Source organism: Schistocerca gregaria, chromosome 5 (assembly GCF_023897955.1).
Source record: "Schistocerca gregaria isolate iqSchGreg1 chromosome 5, iqSchGreg1.2, whole genome shotgun sequence".
NCBI lineage: Eukaryota > Metazoa > Arthropoda > Insecta > Orthoptera > Acrididae > Schistocerca > Schistocerca gregaria.
This window is the reverse complement of record NC_064924.1, coordinates 141,610,354-141,635,892: the sequence shown is the minus strand read 5'-3', so window position 1 is coordinate 141,635,892 and position 25,539 is coordinate 141,610,354.

Genomic DNA, 25,539 nt, shown 5'->3' with positions numbered 1-25,539 from the left:
GAAAACTACTTCGACACTATTGACAATAATAAAACTGATTTCATTCCTTTAACGGAACTGGCTCATTAAAACCCAAGCATCACATGGAGCACTTTATGTGGGCCTGTAATCTTTAGACACGGAATACAGATCGTTCGGTAAGGCTGCGCACACGTATCTGTGCTTTAGCCACTTGCCAGCTGAAGTAAGAACAATACTATTAAGGACCGAAGCACACTCTTAATAAGAGGCATGAATATCACATCATGGTCCTTGCAACGCTTTGCTGCCTTAAGAGCATACAGGATAGTCAACACAACCTTTGGTGACATTAAAAGCAACGATGGTAACATTAAGAGATCAACGGGAATTCCAATGTTAAATGCAGAGGAGAGAGAGCAGATAGGTGGAAAGAATACACTGAAAGCCTCTATGATGTGATAGAAGAAGAAGCAGGAGTCGATTTAGAAGAGATAGGGGATCCAGTATTAGAATCGGAATTTAAAACAGCTTTGGAGGACTTACGGTCAAATAAGGGAGAAGGGATAGATAACATTCCATCAGAATTTCTAAAATCATTAGGGGAAGTGGCAACAAAACGACTATTCACGTTGGTGTGTAGAATATATGAGTCTGGCGACATACCATCTGACTTTCGGGAAAGCATCATCCACACAATTCCGAAGACGGCAGGAGCTGACAAGTGCGAGAATTATCGCACAATCAGCTTAACAGCTCATGCATCGAAGCTGCTTACAAGCATAATATACAGAAGAATGGAAAAGAAAACTGAGTATGCGCTAGGTGACGATCAGTTTGGATTTAGGAACAGTAAAGGCACGAGAGAGGCAATTCTAACGTTACGGCTAATAACGGAAGCAAGGCTAAAGAAAAATCAAGACACGTTCATAGGATTTGTCGACCTGGAAAAAGCGTTCGACAATATAAAATGGTGCAAGCTGTTCGAGATTCTGAAAAAAGTAGGGGTAAGCTATAGGGAGAGACAGGTCATATACAATATGTACAACAACCAAGAGGGAATAATAAGAGTGGACGATCAAGAACGAAGTGCTCGTATTAAGAAGGGTGTAAGACAAGACTGTAGCCTTTCGCCCCTACTCTTCAATCTGTACATCGAGGAAGCAATGATGGAAATAAAAGAAAGGTTCAGGAGTGGAATTAAAATACAAGGTGAAAAGATATCAATGATACGATTCGCTGATGACATTGCTATCCTGAGTGAAAGTGAAGAAGAATTAAATGATCTGCTGAACGGAATGAACAGTCTAATGAGTACACAGTATGGTTTGAGAGTAAATCGGAGTAAGACGAAGGTAATGAGAAGTAGTAGAAATGAGAAATTCTGCTACCTAGGCAGTAAAATATCCAATGACGGACGGAGCAACGAGGACATCAAAAGCAGACTCGCTATGGCAAAAAAGGCATTTCTGGCCAAGAGAAGTCTACTAATATCAAATACCGGCCTTAATTTGAGGAAGAAATTTCTGAGGATGTACGTCTGGAGTACAGCATTGTATGGTAGTGAAACATGGACTGTGGGAAAACAGGAACAGAAGAGAATCGAAGCATTTGAGATGTGGTGCTATAGACGAATGTTGAAAATTAGGTGGACTGATAAGGTAAGGAATGAGGAGGTTCTACGAGAATCGGAGAGGAAAGGAATATGTGGAAAACACTGATAAGGAGAAGGGACAGGATGATAGGACATCTGCTAAGACATGAGGGAATGACTTCCATGGTACTAGAGGGAGCTGTAGAGGGCAAAAACTGTAGAGGAAGACAGAGATTGGAATACGTCAAGCAAATAATTGAGGTCGTAGGTTGCAAGTGCTACTCTGAGATCAAGAGGTTAGCACAGGGGAGGAATTCGTGGCGGGCCGCATCAAACCAGTCAGTAGACTGATGACCAAAAAAAAAAAAAAAAAAAAAAAAAAAAAAAAAAAAAAAAAAAAAAAATAGGTGTTAGCCTTAGAACATGGTCTGGTAAATGTAATATAATCGTTGGTAGGACTTGAATTATTTAACTTGATGTCAGCTGCTGGATCGATGTGGCGAAGACACCAGACGCTGCTTGGTCCGATAGTAACAGCGTGTTTTACCACGAAAGCGAACACATGCATAGCTTCACGAGGTTGGGAGGAAGCCACAGCGCCGGCCCGCTGCTACTGACCCCGGTACGATCAGGCGCCAACTGCCGCCGTACTCAGGCTCCCCGTGCTCGCTGTGGTCTCTCCAGCGTCCCGCTAGTATGCGCACCTCCGCGTGCCGTGCCCAATGTTGTTGTCCCTTTCCACTCCGTACTGCCCGCTATATCCTGGGAAAGCCCAGGCTCCAAAGGCAAACTTCTGCCAGAGGGAATCGATAGTGCCTAACCAAAGATAGCCCTGGCACCATTCCCTCCACGGCTCAGTTGGCTTTTACTTACGTTCATTGCTGGAGCAGAAATTGTCAAATTGTAAATACACTCCTGGAAATTGAAATAAGAACACCGTGAATTCATTGTCCCAGGAAGGGGAAACTTTATTGACACATTCCTGGGGTCAGATACATCACATGATCACACTGACAGAACCACAGGCACATAGACACAGGCAACAGAGCATGCACAATGTAGGCACTAGTACAGTGTATATCCACCTTTCGCAGCAATGCAGGCTGCTATTCTCCCATGGAGACGATCGTAGAGATGCTGGATGTAGTCCTGTGGAACGGCTTGCCATGCCATTTCCACCTGGCGCCTCAGTTAGACCAGCGTGAGACGACGCTTCATCCAGTCCCAAACATGCTCAATGGGGGACAGATCCGGAGATCTTGCTGGCTAGGGTAGTTGACTTACACCTTGTAGAGCACGTTGGGTGGCACCGGATACATGCGGACGTGCATTGTTCTGTTGGAACAGCAAGTTCCCTTGCCGGTCTAGGAATGGTAGAACGATGGGTTCGATGACGGTTTGGATGTACCGTGCACTATTCAGTGTCCCCTCGACGATCACCAGAGGTGTACGGCCAGTGTAGGAGATCGCTCCCCACACCATGATGCCGGGTGTTGGCCCTGTGTGCCTCGGTCGTATGCAGTCCTGATTGTGGCGCTCACCTGCACGGCGCCAAACACGCATACGACCATCATTGGCACCAAGGCAGAAGCGACTCTCATCGCTGAAGACGACACGTCTCCATTCGTCCCTCCATTCACGCCTGTCGCGACACCACTGGAAGTGGGCTGCACCATCTTGGGGCGTGAGCGGGAGACGGCCTAACGGTGTGCGGGACCGTAGCCCAGCTTCATGGAGACGGTTGCGAATGGTCCTCGCCGATACCCCAGGAGCAACAGTGTCCCTAATTTGCTGGGAAGTGGCGGTGCGGTCCCCTACGGCACTGCGTAGGATCCTACGGTCTTGGCGTGCATCAGTGTGTCGCTGCGGTCCGGTCCCAGGTCGACGGACACGTGCACCTTCCGCCCACCACTGGCGACAACATTTATGTACTGTGGAGACCTCACGCCCCACGTGTTGAGCAATTAGGCAGTACGTCCACCCGGCCCACTATACGCCCTCGCTCAAAGTCCGTCAACTGCACATACGGTTCACGTCCACGCTGTCGCGGCATGCTACCAGTGTTAAGGACTGCGATGGAGCTCCGTATGCCACGGCAAACTGGCTGACACTGACGGCGGCGGTGCACAAATGCTGCGCAGCTAGCGCCATTCGACGGCCAACACCGCGGTTCCTGGTGTGTCCGCTGTGCCGTGCGTGTGATCATTGTTTGTACAGCCCTCTCGCAGTGTCCGGAGCAAGTATGGTGGGTCTGACACACCGGTGTCAATGTGTTCTTTTTTCCATTTCCAGGAGTGTATGTGCAGTAGCAGATCACTGATGACGCTTTACCTCATAAAGCCAAATGCGTCTGGTGAGAAAAACACGCATATTCTTGTAGTTGTAACGGCGGAACGAAAATGCCCTCAAGAATGAACTAATTACGAGTACTAAATGTTCTTGTGCTGTAAGAGTTAATGGTTTACTGGATTTATTGACGAGTCAGTAAATCAAATCCACTTACGTTTTCGCTAAAAAGACAATATTTCGAGTTTTAATGAATTGTTTTGAGACGATTATGAGTGATGAAGGTCAGGGGCAGGTGTAACAACGAATCTGCTCAGTTTTGCCGTAAGTTTGTATGAGGGGTGGCCACGAGGCAAACGACCAACAATTGAACGCCACGAGAAATTCACTGAGTTACTGTAGTTGTAAAGTTACAGTCAGTGTGTGGCGAGAGGAGGAGGTGAAGGAGGAGGAGGTAGTGTTTAACTTCCCGTCGACATCGAGGTCGTTAAGAAGTACAAGATGAGATCAGGGAAGGATGGAGAAGGAAAGCGTGTGTGCCCTATAGAAGGAGGCCTCCCGGTATTTGCCTTAAGCGATTTAGTGAAACCACGGAAAACCTAAATCAGGACGGCCGGACGCGGTTTTGAACCATCGTCCACCCGAATGCGAGCCTAGTGTGCTAACCACTGCGCTAGGAATTCCTGTGAAGAGGGTTCATCAGCACTGTCCTTTTGTAAAAGACCAAGGAAATATTAATGTCAACATGTTTTCCAATTTACTCAGTTTTACCACTACAATTTAGCAGAATACCTAGGTTATAGGTTTTCTTAAAACTAATCTAAACATAGCGTATTACTTTCTATTTTTCCTAGATTATTACCTAGAAAAAGGTTTAGGACATAATCCATAATAGTCATAAACACACTGTCGATCAATTTAAATTTTAATATTGTTGTTGTTGTGGTCGTCAGTCCTGAAACTGGTTTGATGCAGCTCTCCATGTTACTCTATCCTGTGCAAACTTCTTCATCTCCCAGTACCTACTGCAACCTACATCCTTCTGAATCTGCTTAGTGTAGTCATCTCTTGGTCTCCCTCTACGATTTTTACCCTCCACACTGCCCTCCAATACTAAATTGGTGATCCCTTGATGCCTCAGAACATGTCCTACCAACCGATCCCTTCTTCTGGTCAAGTTGTGCCACAAACTTCTCTTCTTCCCAATAAGATTCAATACTTCCTCATTAGTTACGTGATCTATCCACCTTATCTTCAGTATTCTTCTGTAGCACCACATTTCGAAAGCTTCTATTCTCTTCTTGTCCAAACTATTTATCGTCCACGATTCACTTCCATACATGGCTACACTCCATACAAATACTTCCAGAAATGACTTCCTGACACTTAAATCTATACTCGATGTTAACAAACTTCTCTTCTTCAGAAACGCTTTCCTTGCCATTGCCAGTCTACATTTTATATCCTCTCTACTTCGACCATCATCAGTTATTTTGCTCCCCAAATAGCAAAACTCCTTTACTACTTTAAGTGTCTCACTTCCTAATCTAATTCCCTCAGCATCACCCGACTTAATTCGACTACATTCCATTATTCACGTTTTGCTTTTGTTGATGTTCATCTTATATACTCCTCTCAAGACACTGTCCATTCCATTCAACTGCTCTTCCAAGTCCTTTGCTGTCTCTGACAGAATTACGATGTCATCGGCGAACCTCAAAGTTTTTATTTCTTCTCCATGGACTTTAATACCTACTCCGAATGATTCTTTTGTTTCCTTCACTGCTTGCTCAATATACAGATTGAATAACATCGGGGATAGACTACAGCCCTGTCTCACTCCCTTCCCAACCACTGCTTCCCTTTCATGTCCCTCGACTCTTATAACTGCCATCTGGTTTCTGTACAAATTGTAAATAGCCTTTCGCTCCCTGTATTTTACCCCTGCCACGTTCAGAATTTGAAAAAGAGTATTCCAGTCAACATTGTCAAAAGCTTTTTCTAAGTCTACAAATGCTAGAAACGTAGGTTTGCCCTTCCTTAATCTAGCTTCTAAGATAAGTCGTAGGGTCAGTATTGCCTCACGTGTTCCAACATTTCTACGGAATCCAAACTGATCTTCCCCGAGGTCGGCTTCTACTAGTTTTTCCATTCGTCTGTAAAGAACTCGCGTTAGTATTTTGCAGCTGTGACTTATTAAACTGATAGTTCGGTAATTTTCACATCTGTCAACACCTGCTTTCTTTGGGATTGGAATTATTATATTCTTCTTGAAGTCTGAGGGTATTTCGCCTGTCTCATACATCTTGCTCACCAGATGGTAGAGTTTTGTCAGGACTGGCTCTCCCAAGGCCGTCAGTAGTTCCAATGGATGTTGTCTACTCCAGGGACCTTGTTTCGACTCAGGTCTTTCAGTGCTCTGTCAAAGTCTTCACGCAGTATCGTATCTCCCATTTCATCTTCATCTACATCCTCTTCCATTTCCATAATATTGTCCTTAAGTACATCGCCCTTGTATAGACCCTCTATATACTCCTTCCACCTTTCTGCTCCCTTCTTTGGTTAGAACTGGGTTTCCATCTGAGCTCTTAATATTCATACAAGTGGTCCTCTTTTCTCCAAAGGTCTCTTTAATTTTCCTGTAGCCGGTATCTATCTTACCCCTAGTGAGATAAGCCTCTACATCCTTACATTTGTCCTCTAGCCATCCCTGCTTAGCCATTTTGCACTTCCTGTCGATCTCATTTTTGAGACGTTTGTATTCCTTTTTGCCTGCTTCATTTACTGCATTTTTATATTTTCTCCTTTCATCAATTAAATTCAATATTTCTTCTGTTACCCAAGGATTTCTACTAGCCCTCGTCTTTTTACCTACTTGATCCTCTGCTGCCTTCACTACTTCATCCCTCAAAGCTATCCATTCTTCTTCTATTGTATTTATTTCCCCCATTCCTGTCAATTGCTCCCTTATGCTCTCCTTGAAACTCCGTACAACCTCTGGTTCTTTTAGTTTATCCAGGTCCCATCTCCTTAAATTCCCACCTTTTTGCAGTTTCTTCAGTTTTAATCTACAGGTCATAACCAACAGATTGTGGTCCGAGTCCACATCTGCCCCTGGAAATGTCTTACAATTTAAAACCTGGTTCCTAAATCTCTGTCGTACCATTATATAATCTATCTGAAACCTGTCAGTATCTCCAGGCTTCTTCCATGTATACAGCCTTCTTTTATGATTCTTGAACCAAGTGTTACCTACGATTAAGTTGTGCTCTGTGCAAAATTCTACCTGGCGGCTTCCTCTTTCATTTCTTAGTCCCAATCCATATTCACCTACTACGTTTCCTTCTCTCCCTTTTCCTACTACCGAATTCCAGTCACCCATGACTATTAAATTTTCGTCACCCTTCACTATCTGAATAATTTCTTTTATTTGATCATACATTTTTTCAATTTCTTCGTCATCTGCAGAGCTAGTTGGCATATAAACTTGTACTACTGTAGTAGGTGTGGGCTCGTATCTATCTTGGCCACAATAATGCGTTCACTATGTTGTTTGTAGTAGCTTACCCGCATTCCTATTTTCCTATTCATTATTAAACCTACTCCTGCATTACCCCTATTTGATTTTGTGTTTATAACCTTGTAGTCACCTGACCAGAAGTCTTGTTCCTCCTGCCACCGAACTTCACTAATTCTCACTATATCTAACTTTAACCTATCCATTTCCCTTTTTAAATTTTCTAACCTACCTGCCCGATTAAGGGATCTGACATTCCACGCTCCGATCCGTAGAACGCCAGTTTTCTTTCTCCTGATAACGGCATCCTCTTGAGTAGTTTCCGCCCGGAGATCCAAATGAGGGACTATTTTACCTCCAGAATATTTTACCCAAGAGTAAAGCTGCATGCCCTCGGGAAAAATTACGGCCGTAGTTTCCCCTTGCTTTCAGCCGTTCGCAGTACCAGCACAGCAAGGCAGTTTTGGTTAGTGTTACAAGGCCAGATCAGTCAATCATCCAGACTGTTGCCCTTGCCGCTACTGAGAAGGCTGCTGCCCCTCTTCAGGAACCACACGTTTGTCTGGCCTCTCAACAGATACCCCTCCGTTGTGGTTGCACCTATGGTACGGCTATCTGTATCGCTGAGGCACGCAAGCCTCCCCACCAACGGCAAGGTCCATGGTTCATGGGGGGATTTTAATATTATATAACATTTTATACTGGATAACCGCAAAATACGTTTCAATCCAGGCTTACATTGACAAGGTTTAGGGGTTTTGTGCCACTGAAATTTATGGTCTCAGCCACTGCCCCCACCTCTTTCTCGCCTGTGATCTATCGTACGTACCATTAACTAGTTTTAGAGCCATCGAAGGCTCACCATCAGATGGAGGTGTTACACGAACTTTATATCTTCGATCGAGTGCAGCTGCACGCTAATGAAGTAACGGAAATGTAGTAACCGTAACGAAATGTTCACGAAACGGAAAGATGATAGTGGTAAGTAATACAAACACGACGTAGCTCCGTGGTATCCATGACAAATTTATTCTGAAAATGGACATTTTGTCAGCCTACACAAACGCCCGCCCACACACACACACACACACATACTTTACACACACCAGCAGACAGACACAAACACAGTATTTGGGTGCATTTGATTTACAGTGAACAAAGCACTGAGAGCGTGTACAATGAGAATGAAAATCCATTAAATTGTAGAACAAAATATCTATACGCAGAGATAATAGATGCAAGTGAACCTTTCAAGCTGGAGGTGTTTCCTTCTTTTGACAATATACAGCGACGGAAAAATATTCCAACACCAAGTAGCGCCCCTAAGAGGATGCAAGTCAGGTGTCCTTTAAAGCTGTGTACCTAAGTACATCGCTGTAACGCTCTTGAGCGTTAGTTACCTTCCAGACTGAACGTAGAGAGTTGATGTTAATCAAGAGTGCTTTTAAGAGGAGCCAGACGCTCGTATCAGCAGCTCATTATATTTGAACGAGGTAGCATAGTAGACCTAGGGCTTCTTTATGCGATCTTGCAGATCGACTTGACAAGAATGTACGAGGGTAAGCCAATTATTGTCCGCGATTTAGTTATATTTTTGTTTATTTTGGTAGTACTGTCGTTTTACGTTAATGACGCATGCTTTGTTTATTTGTTATTATACACTTCTGGAAATTGAAATAAGAACACCGTGAATTCATTGTCCCAGGAAGGGGAAACTTTATTGACACATTCCTGGGGTCAGATACATCACATGATCACACTGACAGAACCACAGGCACATAGACACAGGCAACAGAGCATGCACAATGTCGGCACTAGTACAGTGTATATCCACCTTTCGCAGCAATGCAGGCTGCTATTCTCCCATGGAGACGATCGTAGAGATGCTGGATGTAGTCCTGTGGAACGGCTTGCCATGCCATTTCCACCTGGCGCCTCAGTTGGACCAGCGTTCGTGCTGGACATGCAGACCGCGTGAGACGACGCTTCATCCAGTCCCAAACATGCTCATTAGGTGACAGATCCGGAGGTCTTTGCTGGCCAGGGTAGTTGACTTACACCTTCTAGAGCACGTTGTGTGGCACGGGATACATGCGGACGTGCCTTGTCCAGTTGGAACAGCAAGTTCCCTTGCCGGTCTAGGAATGGTAGAACGATGGGTTCGATGACAGTTTGGATGTACCGTGCACTATTCAGTGTCCCCTTGACGATCACCAGAGGTGCACGGCCAGTGTAGGAGATCGCTCCCCACACCATGATGCCGGGTGTTGGCCCTGTGTGCCTCGGTCGTATGCAGTCCTGATTGTGGCGCTCACCTGCACGGCGCCAAACACGCATACGACCATCATTGGCACCAAGGCAGAAGCGACTCTCATCGCTGAAGACGACACGTCTCCATTCGTCCCTCCATTCACGCCTGTCGCGACACCACTGGAGGCGGGCTGCACGATGTTGGGGCGTGAGCGGAAGACGGCCTAACGGTGTGTGGGACCGTAGCCCAGCTTCATGGAGACGGTTGCGAATGGTCCTCGCCGATACCCCAGCAGCAACAGTGTCCCTAATTTGCTGGGAAGTGGCTGTGCGGTCCCCTACGGCACTGCGTAGGATCCTACGGTCTTGGCGTGCATCCGTGCGTCGCTGCGGTCCGGTCCCAGGTCGACGGGCACGTGCACCTTCCGCCGACCACTGGCGACAACATCGATGTACTGACGAGACCTCACGCCCCACGTGTTGAGCAATTCGGCGGTATGTCCACCCGACCTCCCGCATGCCCACTATACGCCCTCGCTCAAAGTCCGTCAACTGCACATACGGTTCACGTCCACGCTGTCGCGGCATGCTACCAGTGTTAAGGACTGCGATGGAGCTCCGTATGCCACGGCAAACTGGCTGACACTGACGGCGGCGGTGCACAAATGCTGCGCAGCTAGCGCCATTCGACGGCCAACACCGCGGTTCCTGGTGTGTCCGCTGTGCCGTGCGTGTAATCATTGCTTGTACAGCCCTCTCGCAGTGTCCGGAGCAAGTATGGTGGGTCTGACACACCGGTGTCAATGTGTTCTTTTTTCCATTTCCAGGAGTGTATCTTTGCAATTTTCAAGCTCCTAAGTTAGTTTCGTTATCGCTGCCGTGCTGTTAATCACAGCTGCACCGCTGTCTATTTGCACCAAACAAGAGCAACGTAGAGTGATCCGTTTTCTGTGGTCGGAAGGCGTATCAGGGGCCGAAATTCATCGAAGACTTTAGGTACAGTACGAGAAACAGCGTTTTGCCACAACGGAGTGTCTACGAATGGATTGAAAAATTGCGAAATGGTCGCAGAAGTGTTACGCACCATGAAGGAGCCGGACGAAGAAACCATTGAACGTTCACGTGAAAGGATTCTCTTAGACAGACGATTAACTATTGACGAAGTGGCACATCGTCTGCAAATTAGTTACGTTTCTGCCTACGAAATCATCTACAACAGATTGGGTTTCATGAAGTTTGTACAAGATGGATCCCAAAACAACTCACACATTTGCATAAACAAAAGCGCTTGGACATCTGCAAAAAAAAAAAAAAAAAAAAAAAAAAAAAAAAAAAAAGGGTCGCTATGGTAACGAAGGCGATAACGTCTTAGACAGAAATATGGATCCATCATTACAAGCCGGAGAGTAAACAGCAGAGTATGGAATGGAAACATCCAAATTCGGGGTGCAAGAAAAAGTTCAAGGCCCAACCGTCCACAAGAAAACTGATGCTTACGGTTTTTGGGACTCACGAGGTCCAGTACCGGAACATTATGGGGAAAGGAGCACAACATTAAACAGTGTACGTTACAGTGCGATGCTTACTGCCAGGCTAAAGCCCTCATTTCGAAGCAAACGCCGAGGATTGCTGTCAATAGGTGTGTTGTTGCACGACAAAGGCCGTCCGCATACTGCTGGCCCCACTGCTGAAAAGCTCCAGAAACTCAAAATTGAAGTACTGGATCATCTTTCACATAATCACGATCTTGCCCCTTATGACTATTACTTGTTTGGTCCACTCAAATAGGCATTAAGGTCTCCATTGATATGCTTCGGACGAAGCAGAGAAAGAAACGGCGCATACCTGGCTCGCAGCTCAACCGAGAACCTTCTTTTGTGAAGGCATCAGGAAGCTTGTACAATGTGTAAGATGGCAAGAACTATGCCCCTTACTTGAAGTCATTAAAGATCACCTAACTCGCGTTGAGCGAGCAGTAGGGCTGAACAAAAATGACTGACAATGCATCTTGTAGAGGGTATAGTATGGTCGTATTGGAATAATTAATGTTGGGTGATGGTTTTAAAGTAATTCATGTGACATGAAAACTTTGTGGAAACGCGTCGATTTACTGGAGGCTAGTTTATCCAAGGGACGTATTCGAGTTGACCGTAGCCGGCGGGGGAGCGGCGAAGGGAAGCGACAATAGGCAGCTTAGAGCGGCTCAAGCTCTGAGAAAGGGGTAACGGGGTGCGGCCTCCAGCTGCCTTAAGATGAGTGACAGTGAATGGGTGGTTGACCCCGACTCAATGCTGGTGTACCGGGAAGCAGACGGAGAACTTGTACGCCTGTTGATAAATGTCCGTCGTCCCGTTTTCAGTGAAACCTGCGAGAAAGCCGCGCAGAGCTGTGGTGCAGCGGTCAACAGAGGCGAAAATATGCGTGTTCGTGACTATAGCAACTTCACGCTGAATCCACGGTTTGCAGAGTCTGAAGCAAATCAGGTGAAGAGCGACAGAATGAAATACGCCAGCCTCCGATGGGAATGTAGGGCTGAGGAATTTGAAGTACCCTCCTGGGAGACAGAATTCCGGAAAAATTGGTGTTTGTGCAGACACTAACCTTGATGGGTGGCCTGGGTGGAGCTAAATAGCAGAATTTTGTGGGAATTTGTTCACTTCCCAGAGCAGGCATTGGTCGGCGCTGGGAAGCGACACATAATTAATGCAACTTGTGCTTCAATTGGCGTAAGTTATTTTGCTGGAGGGGAAAGTGAGGCGAAGAGCGGGCTGGGAGAAGTCTCCGTAGGTGTCTTCCGTTCCCAGCTTGCCTAGAGTGCGGATGTGGCGCTTTTTACTCAGCTTGCCTGAGAAAGAGTGAGCATCTCTGCAGTTTAGGACTTCGCAAATGGAACGATTGAGCTTGGAGATAGGAAGTTTTGGTTCAGCTATGCACTGAGCAAGATAGCTAGGAGTGAATAGACGAGCGCAGCGTTGCAGCACCACGAGATCGGCCGACGTCTACACAACGACACCGCTCCGCCACACTGAATTCGGTGATACTGCACCCTCTCCAGCTACTGATTAATTTCTTGGATCACATCGGCAAAGTTTCCACGAGGGTTTCATCGGCCGTGTATTGTAGAATTCTTCTCGCAATTCGCATTACGCCTGGGTCAGTCGATAGGAATTACTTTTGAGTTATCGCGCTTTACTCCACGCAAACGCAATTTATTACCACTGCCTGTTAGGAGAGTCATGTCGGGAGTTGAAATAAATCTGTGCTAATCGACTGCATCTGTTTTCAATCAAGTAGTTAAAATACCAAGTCACTTTCTTAATTAATTTTATGTTCAACATTTGCATCTGGTGTTCAATGGCTGAATATAACATCAATGAGCACCCCTTTTAATTAAAAGGGATCAATTCTGAATCAATTAATGTCAACACTGCCACCGCAGTTCAATCAGGAGTCACAGGGCCTTATTACTCTCTTTGCGTTATCCGACATTGCGGCAGTTTTGCACTCTCTGTTGATCTGTTAGTCAATTACCTGGGGTGAACACACACCAAAACCAGATAAGTGATGGGTGGGGTGTTACAAACGATGGACCAAGTGGGTTGAAACGCAAGGGGACTATGTCGGTAAATCATGTTCTTGTAAGTCTTCTGTTTGATTACAATAAAATTTTATAACTACTTTGCGGATAATAATTGAGTTACCCTAGTATGTGATTGCTGGCAGCAGTGTTCACGGGAAGGTACGGTCGCAAGAAGACCGGGCTCCGGACGGCCACGTGGCACTACCGAGAGGGAATAACGTCGTCTTCGGCGTGTGGCTCTGGAGCATCGTACTGCATCTGTAAGAGCAATGTGAGCAGCATTTGGCACTACAATGACACAACGAACTGTTCCAAAACTGTTAGTTCAAGGCGTAATATTTCTGGCTTAGTCAGCCATCATATTAGGCTCCAAGAAGCTGTTCCCAGAGCAGTGGGGATGCAAGAAGTATGTAGATGACGAAATGTGGTGTGAGGTACCTGTGACAGATGTTAGATTCGGTACCATTCCCGTGAGAAAGACCGCCTGCATACTGCTACTGCTCTATGATTGGCTGCTGCGTTCGGAACAAGGGCGCCAAAACGATATAGTTATTATTATTAGTTAAACTACTCATTGGAATGACTTCACTTTTTATTATAAATATCTCTCAACAGCTGAATATCAATCAGTCATTTTAGAATTGTTAAAAACAATTAGAATAAAACAACAAAAGACTGACGAAATTGCAGACGGAGTACTTCGGAAGCGTTCGGGTCACGCCTTTTCTGGTATGGCGCGCGAAGTGTTTCGGGCTGTTCGTCACTCTGGATTTGGCAGTCGAGATGTACAGTCATGTTGTCTGTGGCAGGATGTGTTTGCCAGTATTCAGTATTAAAAGGTTCACTTCGGTAGTCATGAGGCAGAGACAAGTGCCACAAATAGTGTAAAGATACAGTTTCGTAAACATTGTGTTTGATCATGTACTTTGCTGTATCAGAAGGTGTTGTATTAAGATCATGTAGTCTTCTCGTGTGGCTATATTAAAATGCGCGAGTGGCATCCCAAAGAAGTGATACATTATTTCAGAACAGAACCTCGCTAAAAGTCAGTGTCAGCCTAAAGATACAGAACCTACGACCTGCGTGCTGTTTTCTGCGCTGCAGACATCAGCTTGAAGACAGCAGGTTAGTGAACTATAACAGAACCTTCGTATTCCACACAGTGAAGTGGAAACAAATAGGCGCCTCACGTGTACTGCATGCACAGAACAAATGTGCTCAGTGACACGTCACCTGCAGTAATGCATTCTTCCTTTCTTGCCGTAAAGGACAGCTACGATCCAGATGCCCTGTAGAGCGCATTCCACTCATCTCCGAACCACAGCCATTTGTGACTTCAGTCATGCCAACCGAGAGCTCATTGGAGGGCATGGTAGAGGTCTGTTGTGTTTTCTGGTGAGAGCCGGTTTTGTCTCGGCGCCAGTGATGGCCGTGTATGGGTTAGAAAGAGACTAGGTGACCGCCAGTCTGTCTGTCTGATAGACACACTGGACCTACACCTAGAATTATGGTCTGCAGTGCGATTTCAGACAGCAGTGGTTATCCCACACACCCTGACTACAAATTTGTACGTCAGTCTGGTGATTTGACCTGTTGTGCTGTGATTCGTGAACAGCATTCCAGTAGGTGTTTTCCAACAGGATAACGCTCGGCCACATACCGCTGTTGTGACCGAACATGCTCTACAGAGCGTCGACACGTTGTCTTGGCCTGCTCGACCATCAGATCTGTCTCCAATTGGGCACGTATGGGACATCAGCGGACGACAATTCCAGCATCATCCGCAAACAGCATTAGCCATCCCTGTATTGACTGAGCAAGTGCAACGGACATGAAACTCCATCCCACAACCTGACATATGACGTACGATATAATGATCTCATGTTTGCGTGCTAACATTCAACATTGTGGCGGTAATACTGGTTATTACTGGTTATTATTGTACCAGCATTTCACATTTGCAATACCTTTTCTCGCTCTTACATTAACCTCTGAGCTTGCAACGTTAATCACTTAAACACGTAACCTAGACAAATTTACTATGTTATCAAAAGTATCTGGACACCCCCGAAAACATGCGTTTTCATATTAAGTGCACTGTGCTGCCACCTACTGCCAGGTACTCCGTATGAGCGACCTCAGTAGTCATTAGATGGTTCAAATGGCGCTGAGCGCTATAGGACTCAACTGCTAAGGTCATCAGTCGTCTAGAACTTAGAACTACTTAAACCTAACTAACCTAAGGACATCACACACATCCATGCCCGAGGCAGGATTCGAACCTGCGACCGAGTAGTCATTAGACATCATGTGAGAGCGAAATGGGACGTTCCGCGGAACTCACGGACTTCGAACGCGGTCAGACGATTTGGTGTCACTTAAGTCATGCGTCCGTAAGCTAGATTTCCGCACTCCTAAACATCCCTAAGTCCACTGTTTCCGATATGATAGTCAAGTGGAAAAATGGAGGGACACGTACAGCACCAAAGCGTACAGGGTGACCTCGTTTGTTGACTGCCAGAGACCGCCGACAGTTGAAGAGGGTCGTCATGTGTAATAGGCAGACATCTATCCAGATCACCACACCGGAATTACAAACTGCATCAGGAGCCACTGCAAGTACTATGACAGGCGGGAGGTGAGAAAACGTGAATTCCGTGGTCGAGCGTCTGCTCATAAGCCACACATCACGCCGGTAAATGCCAAACGACGCCGCTTGGCGTAAGGAACGTAAACATTGGGTTATTGAACAGTGGGAAAACCTTGTGTGGAGTCACGAATCACGGTACACAATGTGGCGATCCGATTGCAGGATGTGGGCGTGGCGAATGCCCGCCGAACGTCATCTGTCAGCATATGTAAAGCCAACAGTAAAATTCGGAGGCGGTGATGTTATGGTGCGCTCGTGTTTTCCATGGAGGGGCCTTGCACCCCTTGTTGTTTTGCGTGGTACTATCACAGCACAGGCCTACATTGATGTTTTAAGCACCATTCTTCCCACTGTTGAAGAGCAATCCGGTGATGGCGATTGCATCTTTCAACACGATCGAGCACCTGTTCATAATGCACAGCCTGTGGTGGAGTGGGTACATGCCAATAAAATCGCTGTAATGGACTGGCCAGCACAGAGTTCTGACCTGAATCCTATAGAACACTTTTGGTATGTTTTGGAACGCCGTGCCAGTCTTCACCGACCGACATTGATACCTCTCCTCAGTGCTGCACTCCGTGAAGAATGGGCTGCCATTCCTCAAGAAACCTTGCAGCACCTGATTAAATGTATGCCTGCGAGAGTGGAAACTGTCATCAAACCTAAGGGAGAGCCAACACCATATTGAATTGCAGCATTACCGATGGAGGGCGTCACGAACTTGTAATTCATTTTCAGCTAGGTGTCCGGATTCTTTTGATCACATAGTGTATAATCCTAAAATTTAATTACTGTACATTAATTATTTCTTGGTGTTGGGATTTTTTGTCATTGTACAGTAACGTAAATCCAAAAAGTAATGGACGGAATGAGATGCTAAACTGGAATTATTTCCTGTCGTGTGAAAGGTCTAGATGAGCAGTCTCCTTGTTTGTACCGGGTTGGGGAAATAAAAATTGCCCGGTCGAGTGGATACGACTGTACGTGAATTTTTGGCAGCATTAACGGAGTAAGAAAATACCTGCAGTTACTTCCAACAGGATAGAGTAACTGGCCATACAGCCGGTCGAACCATGGAGTCTTAACGCCTGACAGAGTTGTTGGCAGAGGTCAGTATGACCGCGCCTCTATCTGGCGACCCAGGCCACGTGATCTGTCAGTGTACGATTATATTGTGGGGTAACCCTGAAGTTTAATGTGTATCGCAGCACCCTTCTGTTCTTCAAGAAATGCTGGACAATATTTCCGATGAGTTTGCAGCAATTTCAGCAGTCCAGCTTCGATTATCCTTCACCAGCTTGTTGACCAGGACCAAAAAGTGTCAAGAGATGAATGGTGGTCGCTTTAAACATCTGCTAAAGACAGGCTAGTATTGTATTTCCTTTCCTCTCGTGTGTTTCGTTGTATCCTGGAACTCTACTCTCCAAGCCGCTTTTAATTGCCCCACCCTGTATAATTATAGGGCATACACGGAGAAAGTTTGCAACCGGCTGTTGAGAGCATATGGATTCCAACCGACTCAAACAAATTTGAACAAGTCTAGGTTTGTGCCAGACGCTGCCTGTCGTGAACACGTTAGTGATTTCGATGACAGGTTTTGGGAAAATGATTACAGAGGGATCTCCATGAACAGTTAGAGATTTACATTCACAAGCTAAATTATCGTCATAAAACGTTAACGAATAAACTGGATCAGCACAGAACTTCTCTAGTCAGCATTTTCGCGGCATTCTGGATCCAACAATCTTGTAGGTTTCAGCGGTCACCTATTTGTGGCCCATTCTCCAGCAACTCTGTCCTGTTTAGTAAATAGGCTAAGTCACTCTTTTTATATACCTATAACTTTCTTGGTTTTTATTAAATGTGTATAGCCAACAGTTGGAAAGAGCTACAGCTTGCACAGTTCACTTATGTCCTTTACCTACACACATAGGTAAATATTTTATTCTACAGGTTAACCCTATCAGACCCTCTGGCTACAATTGTCTACATTAACTTTTACTGTGTCTTCTCTGCAGCAGAAATATTTTTTTCCAATGGAAACCATAGGTCTACATTTGTGAATGTTTAGCCTGTTTATCATGTGCAAGTTGTGCCAACTTTTGGGCATCACTACGAAAATATCAGCAAGTGAATGTTGAAGTGCGCAGGAGCTTGCGACCACCATAATACATGGATATGGTTGGTTCGTTATATTCCACTGTATAACTGAATATTGTTATTGTTATTTTGCATGGTAATTATTCAATGATCATTTTACTATTTATTACAACAGAGCATATGTCGTGATTAGCTATATTTTTGATAACTGCTAAATATTCTAGTATAAATACTGCATCTAAAATCATTGAAAAATCACCTAACAGGGTTTCTTTTTGTGTCATCAGTCTGCTGACTGGTTTGATGCGGCCCGCCACGAATTCCTTTCCTGTGCTAACCTCTTCATCTCAGAGTAGTACTTGCAACCTACGTCCTCAATTATTTGCTTGACGTATTCCAATCTCTGTCTTCCTCTACAGTTTTTGCCCTCTACAGCTCCCTCTAGTACCATGGAAGTCATTCCCTCATCTCTTAGCAGATGTCCTATCATCCTGTCCCTTCTCCTTATCAGTGTTTTCCACATATTCCTTTCCTCTCAGATTCTGCATAGAACCTCCTCATTCCTTACCTTATCAGTCCACCTAATTTTCAACATTCGTCTATAGCACCACATCTCAAATGCTTCGATTCTCTTCTGTTCCGGTTTTCCCACAATCCATGTTTCACTACCATACAATGCTGTACTCCAGACGTACATCCTCAGAAATTTCTTCCTCAAATTAAGGCCGGTATTTGATATTAGTAGACTTCTCTTGGCCAGAAATGCCTTTTTTTGCCATAGCGAGTCTGCTTTTGATGTCCTCCTTGCTCCGTCCGTCTTGGTTATTTTACTGCCTAGGTAGCAGAATTCTTTAACTTTGTAAGTAGGCTGTTTAGGTTTTCTTATTGGTACGTAGCGCTCTGTTGAAAATCACTGGCTGTGCCGTGTGCAGTCTGTGGCTGGTTGGCATTGTTGTAATACTCGCCATTGTACTGTTGGGCAGCGGCAGCTGCATGCTAACAGCGCGTAGCGTTACGCAGTTGGAGGCGAGCCGCCAGCAGTGGTGGATGTGAGGAGAGAAATGGCAGAGTTTTGAAATTTGTAAGAATTGGTGTCATGAACTGATATATATATATAATGACTATTAAGGTAAATACATTGTTTGTTCTCTATTAAAATCTTTCATTTGCTAACTATGCCTATCAGTAGTTAGTGCCTTCCGTAGTTTGAATCCTTTATTTAGCTGGCAGTAGTGGCGCTCGCTGTATTGCAGTAGTTCGAGTAACCAAGATTTTTGTGAGGTAAGTGATATGTGAAACGTATAGGTTAATGTTAGTCAGGGCCATCCTTTTGTAGGGAGTTCTGAAAGTCAGATTGCGTTGCGCAAAAAAAAAAAAAAAAAAAAAAAAAAAAAAAAAAAAAAAAAATTTCTGTGTCAGTTTAAGAACAGTCGTGTAGAATTTTTCCAAGGGGACGTTTCATATGTCGACCCTTAGCCGAGGATACCTCACTGGAATCTTCTGATTTTTTCGTTGTAGCTTGTGTAATTAGTGCAGCTTTTGTTTATTGCTGGTGCGTAATCATAGAGAGAATTTCCTTTGTAGCTGCAGTCTTTCATTGTTGTACAGCAAAATATTTGTGGCATGCATGTGGTTTTGCACAAAGTATTTCGCAGCTGCGCTTGCAATTAACTAGATATTATTTTCAGTGATATGTTAATGTGTTCTCTTATTTCTGCTTTTCAAATTGTGCTTTTTTGTGTTGTCGTGTGAAATATTGTGACAATAATGGCGTGTGAGTAACGTAATACTAGGCTCCAAAGTAAACTGAGAAGTGACAGTGAAGACGAAAGCAGTGTGTTAGCGCCACCATGTAATGAATTAATTAATGTTCAAAGTAGTAACTTGGTAATTGTGCATAGGGAAATGGAGCGGGTTGCAAATAATGGTGTAGGCAGTGAAACAATTATTGAACAGGAAAGCGTTATCTATCGATCGGTCGGCAACAGCTCGCCTCAGGATTCCGAAATGACAGGACACAATATTGCAAATACTGTAGATTCAGGTTTTGCGCCCTCACCGTTTTCTCAAATAAGTCAAGACACATTTTCTGTTTTTCAAACTGCGAATATTGCTGGTGCAAATGCATTGCCGAATAGGACTAAGGAATATGTTTCACACACCAGTGCATTGTTATTACAATTAATGCAACGAATGGGACAAAAGCTTCAAAAGTTAGACACAATGGAACAAAATCTTCAAAAGTTAGACACAATGGAACAAAATCTTCAAAAGTTATACACAATGGAACAACACCAGAGACAAACACAGCAACAGTTAGACAGAATGGAACAACACCAGAGACAAACACAGCAAAAGCTTCAAAAGTTAGACACAATGGAACAAAATCTTCGGAAGTTAGACACCACACTTGAACAAACACGTGAAGATTTAACTACTGAGTTACATAACATTGAATCGAAATGTCAAAAAATCTGTAATGACGTAAAAACACAAATTTGTGAGCATTTTCAACCTATTTTTTCGCGGCATGAAAACGCATTACAGAATCATGAAGCAGCCATAAAAGAACTGCAAACTATTGTTCGTGAAAATCACGACACCTTGCAAGCTAAAATGGACTCAGTTGCATCCACCGATTCGGTTACGCAACTTGCAAGAACTCAGGAAAACTTAAAGGTCACAGTAGATTCGATTTCAACACAAATGGACACTCTGAAACTTGGTTCAGAAAAACACACTGAGGAAATAAGTACACTATCGCAGAAGGTAGCCGAACTTTCGGATCAGTTCATTAACTTATCTGCAAAGGTAGATGATGATCTGAATGACACAGAAGAGTGCGAACAAATTAGGAAATTCAAACAAAATCAGAGTCAAATTAATACGCAACACAAAAGAGAAATCCGGGAAGTACTAGGTCAGCTGACACAGGTAATACAAGAATTACGTATTTCAGAGGACACTCGCGCTCCAACACGGGAAGAGGAACTTAGAAATACGGAAAAGCCACAAAATAATAACACAGGGCATTTCGAAAATTATGAAAGAAATTGGCAAGGTACACCGAATTTCGAGATGGAACCGCCGACACGACGTAACAATGACCGAAATGCTACCCGCCGACACGATGATTTTGACTATAAGCTGTTCATTACTGCACGTAAATTCAAAACATTTAAGAATTCTGGCAACGACATTCATCCACAAGCGTGGCTTCATCAATTCTCTCATTGTTTTCCTCCCAACTGGTCATTAGAGCACAGATTAGAATTTTTTTGTGGCTACTTGGAGAATGTCATAGTGAAGGAGAATTTTATCATGCCTTCCTCTCAGCATATTGGTCTCAAGCTACACAAGACAGAGTAAAACATAGCATCATAATGATGAAACATTTCGAACAATCTGAATTTTCCAGTCTTTTGAAGACATGTTACATAAGAATCAGTATCTTTCAAACCCCTTATAGCCCCTCAGAACTCATCCGCATTTGTTTTATGAAATTACCTGAACATTTACGAGAGATTATTTTAGCAGGACGATGCAAAGACGACATTGAAGCTTTTCAGGGACTGTTACAAGAACTGGAAATTGACACTGACAATCGCGGAACGCGAAAACAGGAACACAACAATTACAGGTCACACCTGTCACAATTCCGCGATGACAGAAATAATACACGACAAGGCTATTCGTAAAACGTAAATCGTGACCAAAACGGACACCACCCGTATGACAACCGTTGGCAGAGTAGTAATTATTGCAGGGAAAGATCACCTCTCCGCGGTAATGACTATCACAGAGACAATCAGAGAAACAGACAATATGGAAACCAAACTAATTATTATCAAGGGAGACGGAATAACTTAAGACGCAACGGTGCAGCGCGCAGTTACGATTCAGAGAGAAATTCTCCACCACGTGACCGACAAGAAAGAAACTATGGAATCTACCGACATGACGACAGACGATATGATCGTAACGACAGACCTGAATTGCATCAGAACTGGCGGGATTCAAACAGAGCAGGGCCCTGTCGGCAAGGTGAATTTGTAGAAGTTAGGTCTCCTAATCCCAATAACGACGCGCGCCAACAAAGAGACAGACAATGACTCGCACCGCAGGCAGCCGCGTGCGCCGGCTGGGTCAGAGAAAAATAACGTAAGCTAACCTTGAGCAAAGTTCCAGTGTTCTTTTCTGCCGTATACCACATGATGATTGACTTCAAGTTGATTTGCTGCATACTGAGGAAGAGTAAAGGTTTACACCACGTTTCACATGTAAAACCGTTTATTGAAATATAATCTGCTTTTTAACTTTGTCTTTGCCATAAAACATTTCACTTCACATTTCTAGTATGCTTTGTCACACTGAGAAACTGTTAACATGCAACAATGTTTTGAAGTTAACTATCCAGTCTAGAACTTATTTAGACAGTATTTACGAGTGCATTGTTATAGTGAACAGACGTCACAGTGTTATTATGTGTGTACATTCTTGCTTATTAGTTGCGCGATTACTTAACGACAATAAGGGTTACATACAGAGAACATTTACCAGTACTGCTAATGAGATTTTAATGCAACATTGTGGTTTACTTGAAAATACATTCTGGATTTAAAGTACTTTCTGTGAGATACCAGATGACACAGTGGTTAGTTTATGTGACAGCTACACGATTTTATCACGACTCTACTAATGAGTGACAATTTACATTGTTGCTTTTGCGGTGTACCTGTTCTATATCTGCACAATTTTTCTGAATTCTTCTGGAAAGGAAAACATGTTTTAGTAGTAACTTTGTGGTATAGCTACAATGAGACAGCCTTTTCTGTAGCACAACAGTATGTTACAGCACAGTACTTACTTCATCACGACAATAAGAGTAGTAACTACGATATCTATACGCAAAGCATTTCACTTTTGTTTATGATGAGGTGAGTACATTGACTTCTGCAGAACTTAGCTTACAGAGGACGATAACTACGACACTTCCACAGAGATTATCTTACAACAAGACGCACAGTTTAGCGCTACAGTACACGTATTTGAGTGATTAATTTTGTACTTAAAACATTTATTTTTAAAGATATTTGAAGTACAATGATACAAAGGTTTTCCGTGATACATTTCATTCCATTGCTGTAATCTGTAACACCTGAGGATATAATTACATTAATCCTCGGGTGGGTACACGTGTACTTTGTGTACCATGTGTTTGGCAAGCACAAGGAGCCCTAGCTAATATGGTATTTGCTTATACAACTTTACACATCGGTACCGTATTTCTTTAACACATTAATTACACAGCTATCTGATCATTTAACTGGGAGAGACAAACATTCATTTTACTACATCAGTGGCAGATGTTTACGTAATTACACAGTTGGATAACTTCACACTTACGAAATTGTATTTTGTCTGTACTTTGTGAACTGTTCATATTTTTTCAGAACCATTGTGATACTATAGGAGCTTTGAATGACATATTTGGTATGAGATTATGATTTTTAAAGTACGGTTGAGGTAGATGACACTTTTGACATGAGCTGAGAATTTTTTTTAGGTTTTGAAATTATTGGAAGAAGCTACGACGATTTTGAGATTTGGCTGAGGTTTTATGATGTTATGATGACGATGTGTATTACGCTGTTGCGGTATGTTTATGACCAATAAGCTGATGCTATATGAGTTATTTGATTATGCTACTTATCTGTTATGATGGAATATTGAAGAAGTGTCGACGAATAAGGTAAGAAATAATGAGTAGAGATTAGGGACTCTGGTTTGTGAAAAAGGTTGTTGGAAACCAAGAATCGTACTTTAAGAGTTATGAAATGTATGTAAATGCGTGAATGTATTACAATGCCGACGAAAATTTTTGGACACTGTTATATCAATAGGATTTTGTTCTACTGATGTGTAACGCAAATTCTTGAACTGTGACTTTTTTATATGAGACTGCCACTGTAGCGGAAACTTGTGTCGTAAATATTTCGATAAGACAGTTAAGTGACCACCTGCACGTAATGCGTCGTGGGCACCCAGCTGCGCGACAACCACCTGACAAAAAGAAAGCCATTACTGTGTGCCTTTCAGAGGCACAGGTAACAAAAAAAAAAAAAAAGGGAAGCCATTATCCTCGCTATTGGCATTCCTTTGTAGAAAGCATCGCAAATACGACACCCTCAAACTTGAAAACATGATTACACTGTAGAGTTCTTAATTTATGATATTTTCTGAAATGAAATGATGAGAAACGTTTCATGTCTATTGTCTTGCTAGTTGAAAGATTGTTTACTGCACTATGAAACGCCATACGGCTAGCGAATGACGTTTCACGCCTTGCTTTGCCTATTTTGTTTAATATCTAGTTTATAGCTGCACTGAAGCATTGGTTACTATAAAATTTAATGGATGTACTAATATAAATATTTTATGCCTACAGATCCAGTAAATAATAACTTTATGATAACAAAATGAAGGAGCTCAAAAAGACATTTCCCTTGGCAGGAATTGCATACAGAATTTTCTTTTCAAGTACATGGTAATTTTTTTTTTACATTAAGTTTTTGTGGTGCTCCACTTTAATCATATAGACATTAAGAAGTGAATATACATTTCCCTTATCTGCATTGTTGTCTTTAGTGTAACATTTTTTCTGTTTGAACTTTGTCATGTTTAGGTATAAGTTATAGCATCTGCTGCTGCTGTTTGCCATTCATAGTGCTACTGAATGTCACTTTGTATTACTAGGTTAAGCCAATTTTATTACTGATTTATTTCTCTTGTTTGCTACGCATTGCCTTATATTAGTTGTAATATTGCGGCCTTTTTTGCCAATTTCCATTTTTTTATCATTGTTGTTTCTGTAAATTGTTTTGTGCTGCTGCATTGCCTCGTCCCTTAGTTAAGCATCTGAGCTCAGTAGATTTAAGTTAGCTTAAGAGGGGGTAACCTATATAAGAGAATGAGTTGCGATGAATTTGAAGAAATGTACTGAGAGATTATATGAGAAAAGTACAGAAAGCAGGTATAGATAGGACTTTTTGGAAAATAATGAAGAACGAAGGGAGATCTCCGAGAAGTAAAGAAAGTTTTGTTTGCAAAATACTGCAGTAAAACAAACCCTGCCCTTTCCTTGTGTTATCCCACTATGTGTTTGTGTACCCTTGTGTATTTGGATTTTTTCTGTCTTTGTGTGTTTAGCTGATACGAGTTATGTTATAGAATTTTTCTAATACTATGTTATTTACCTTGTAAAGATGTTTAGACATTATTTATTTGTTCTGTTTTGTTTTAATGCTCATGTGTGAAGTTGATGTTTCAAAAGTTATTCTGATCTTTTATGTATGTACTTATGTCGTAATTTTGTAACACTGATGTATTTGCTATTTCGATTCTTTCGTAAAGCCTGTACTAGTGCTAATGTTATCTGTATTGTTATGTTCTTTAATGATGTATTTTGTACCTTTGTTATTGTATTCTTATGTTATAAAATTGTAATTGACACCAGTTCATCAAATTAAGTAACTTGTAAACTACATTTCAGTGCACACGTTTCTGTTGGTCATAGTATATGGACAATATGTGAGAAGTAGGGA